This window comes from Triticum urartu, chromosome 5 (assembly GCF_003073215.2).
Source record: "Triticum urartu cultivar G1812 chromosome 5, Tu2.1, whole genome shotgun sequence".
Classification (NCBI taxonomy): domain Eukaryota; kingdom Viridiplantae; phylum Streptophyta; class Magnoliopsida; order Poales; family Poaceae; genus Triticum; species Triticum urartu.
The window spans coordinates 536,503,107-536,507,532 of NC_053026.1; positions in this window are offsets into that span (position 1 = coordinate 536,503,107).

Below are 4,426 nucleotides of genomic sequence, written 5' to 3' on the forward strand. Positions count from 1 at the left end.
AGAACGTATGACTAAAAGCAAGAAGATGGAGAAATTCCTTGACGGTCTGGTGCCCGCGCTTAAATGCCAACTGGTTGTTCACACTTTTCCAGATTTTAAGACACTAGTGGACAAAGCCATTACTCTGGAAAATGAGAGACGTAGCTTGGAGGATTTATGTAAGCGAAAAAGAGACCAGACTACTCTTGCACGCAACCACCGAAGCAGGACAGATTTTCAGGAAGGTGGGACACTCAAACCTACAACCAACATCTCTCGCCCAACCAAGAATTTCCATGCAAGGGACAAAGAGTTCACATATCGCCCAGGCGTTACTTGCTACGCTTGTGGAGAAGAAGGGCACTACGCCAAACAGTGCCCCAAGCCAAGAAACTCGACCCCGAAGCCAAACAATGGTGGAAATAATTCAGCACCCAAGCGCAACAATTTCAATCCCAACAACAACCACAGGAAGGGTCATCTAAACCACGTGACCAAAGAAGAAGCACAAAACGCTCCGGATATCGTACTCGGTATGTTTCCTGTCAACACAATACCTGCAACAGTTTTGTTTGATTCTGGAGCTTCCCACTCATTCATTTCGAAAAGTTTTGCTTTGCAAAATAATTTTTCGATGTTTCCCTTGGAAAAATCCATGATCATCAAGTCCCCTGGGATTCAGCAAGTTACTCAGAGTTACTGCCAGAATGTGGTTATTGAGTTCGAAGGATTGAAATTTTACGCCAATCTTATTGTGTTGGAAAATAAAGGACTGGATGTCATCTTAGGGATGGACTGGTTAACCACCAACAAAGGTTTTATTGACTGTTTCAACCGGACCGTAATTCTCACGCACCACCACAGGAAGACAATAAGAGTATCAGCCAAAGAAAGAAAATTACCCCGGCAGCCAAGATTGAATAAGGTGGACGTTTCTGAGTTAAGCAAGGTTCCAGTGGTATGTGAATTTCCAGATGTATTTCCCGAAGAACTACCAGGCATGCCACCAGACCGAGAAATAGAATTCAGCATTGAGCTAGCACCAGGAACCACCCCCATATACAAGAAACCATACAGAATGGCACCATCCGAATTGGTTGAGTTGAAGAAACAAATAAAGGAATTACTGGACAAGGGATATATTCGAGCCAGCTCCTCACCTTGGGGATTACCAAATTTTATTTGCTAAAAAGAAAGATGGAACACTGAGATTGTGCATAGACTACCGAGCACTTAACATGGTCACAATCAAGAACAAATACCCGATGCCACGAATAAATGATTTATTTGATCAGCTCGCTCAGGCCAAGGTATTCTCAAAGATTGACTTAAGGTCAGGATATCATCAATTAAAAGTACGAACAGAAGATATCCCCAAAACAGCCTTCACCTCCAGATATGGACTATATGAGTTCACAGTTATGCCTTGTGGACTAACTAATGCCCCTGCATATTTTGTTCACCTCATGAACAAAGTATTTATGAAGTTTATGGACAAGTTCGTTGTGGTATTCATCGACGATATTCTAGTATACTCCAAGACACCAGAAGAGCACGCGGAACATCTCAGGATTGTGCTAGGAGAACTCAGAAAACACCAATTGTATGCCAAGTTCAGCAAGTGCGAATTTTGGCTAAGACAAGTAGGCTTTCTAGGCCACGTGCTGACCCAAGACGGTATCGTAGTGGACCCGGAGAAAGTCAGGGCCATACTTGACTGGAAGGCACCAGCCAGCGTAACTGACGTACGAAGTTTCTTGGGAATGGCAGGATATTACCGCAGATTTATTGAAGGATTCTCCACCCTAGCCAAGCCAATGACGCAGTTGCTCAAGAAGGACCAGAAGTTTGAATGGACAGAAGCCTGCGAAAAAAGTTTCCAAGAGTTAAAACGGAAATTAACCACAGCACCAGTATTAATTGTGCCAGACATACACAAAAACTTTGAGGTGTACTGTGACGCATCCCGAAAAGGTCTCGGGTGCGTGTTGATGCAAGAAGGCAAAGTTGTCGCATACGCTTCACGACAACTCCGTAAGCATGAGGAAAACTATCCCACTCATGACTTAGAAATGGCAGCAGTCATTCATGCACTTAAGGAATGGAGGCATTTCTTTCTTGGGAATCGATGTGAAATTTACACGGACCATAAGAGTCTCAAATATATTTTCTCTCAGCCAGAACTAAACTTACGGCAACGACGCTGGTTGGAATTGGTAAAGGATTATGATGTTGGTATCCACTATCATCCAGGAAAAGCAAATGTAGTGGCCGATGCTCTTAGTCGGAACCCCAGCTCCGACGAAAATAGTCTACAAAGCATAAGGCCTGAATTCCAACAAGAATTTGCCAAAACTCAACTTGTCAATGATCACGGAAGGCACCATATCAAACTTGGAAATAAAGCCCGACATTGTGGAGAGAATTAAAGAAGCTCAGCCCTGTCACCCCAGTATTGAAGGAATTAAAAGAAAGGTGAGTATGGGCAAGGCCTCGGAGTTTGTCATAGGCGATGATGGAATATTACGGTACGGAGACAGACTCTGTGTGCCAAACATAGAAGACCTCAAACAGCAAATCCTAGCTGAAGCACACGCCACTCCATATTCAATCCACCCTGGAGGAACCAAAATGTATAAGGATATTCAGGAAAGATTTTGGTGGCACGGTATGAGAAGGGACATAGCCACATTCGTTGCATGTTGCGATTCTTGTCAACGCATAAAAGCTGAACATCAGAGACCAGCCGGACTACTGCAACCAAACAAAATACCTGAGTGGAAATGGGATGAAATAGGGATGGATTTTATTGTCGGACTACCTCGGTCATGACACGGGAATGATGCCATATGGGTCATCACCGATAGATTAACCAAGGTGGCACATTTTATTCCAGTGAAGGCAACCTACAACACTCAGAAGCTTGCCAGGATTTATCTCTCCCGTATAGTCTGTCTGCATGGAGTCCCGAAGACTATAATATCCGACAGAGGCACTCAATTTGTCTCGAGATTCTGGGATCATTTGCAACAGGCTCTGGGAACTCAATTGGCCTTCAGTACAGCCTACCATCCCCAGACTGATGGACAGACTGAACGCGTAAACCAAATTTTAGAAGACATGCTGAGAGCATGTGTCCTCACCTATGGAACCAGTTGGGAGGAAAGTCTGCCATATGCCGAGTTCGCATACAACAACAGCTACCAGGCCAGCCTGCAAATGGCACCTTTTGAAGCCCTATACGGACGGAGGTGTCGTACCCCGCTAAATTGGTCAGAGACCGGAGACAGGCGTATCTTTGGCCCAGACATGCTCAAAGAAGCCGAGGAAAAAGTCAAGCTAATCAGGGACCGACTCAAGACCGCTCAAAGCCGACAGAAGAGTTATTACGATCAGAAACATCGTGGGGTCAATTTTGAACCCGGTGAATTTGTGTACCTACGAGTATCACCTATGAGGGGACTACAACGGTTCAAGATTAAAGGGAAGTTAGCACCAAGATTCATTGGACCATTCTGCATAGTGGCACGAAGAGGCACTGTAGCCTACCAGCTAGACTTACCCGAAGACTTGTCCGACATTCACAACGTGTTCCACGTCTCTCAATTAAGGAAGTGCGTAAGAAAACCCGAGAAGCAAGTATCCCATGAGAACATCGACGTGCAACCAGACCTCACTTATCGGGAACGCCCAGTAAAAATATTAGAGGAGTCTGAAAGGAGAACCCGACAGAAAACCATCAAGTTTTTCAGAGTTCAGTGGAGCAATCACACCGAAAGTGAAGCAACGTGGGAAAGAGAGGATTTTCTTCGGACAGAGCATCCACACTTATTTAAGGATCAGCTGAAATCTCGGGGACGAGATTTTTCCTAAGGGGGTAGGTGTTGTGACACTCCAAAAATTTTAATTGGTTTTCATCAAAAACTTTGCTAAATTTTTTTTAAGAGGGCATTTAAAATTTCTTTTCCAGAAATCATTCCTCTTAAAAACTTCCTTTTCTTTGGCAAGGATTTTATCTTTCTTCAAAACTATGGTGTTTGATCTTTTTGAAACTTCTCCTCTGTTGTTTCCCTCTCAAATTATTTTGGGAATTTATTTTTTTTCTTTTAAAAAGAAACTCTATGAAAAATTGGATTTTCATATCCTAGAAACCACCCATGATCTTTGTATTTTTGCCCATGTGATAAAACCCCTCCAAAACCTCCCCTCCTCCTTGTAATCAACCTAAGTTCTCTGTCCCAACTCATCCAAGCAAGTTTTGGATTTTATTCTAATTATTTTTCCCTCAAAACCATTTCTGAAAATTATTTGGAGCCTGAGTGGTTTTCAAAGCAAGTACCCTTTTTCATTAGAGTTTTGACCTCAAACCAACTCTCCTGGATAGTCCTTTGAACCCACAACCCAGAACCATCTTGATCCACTCCTCCCCTTTTCAAAATTTTCAAAA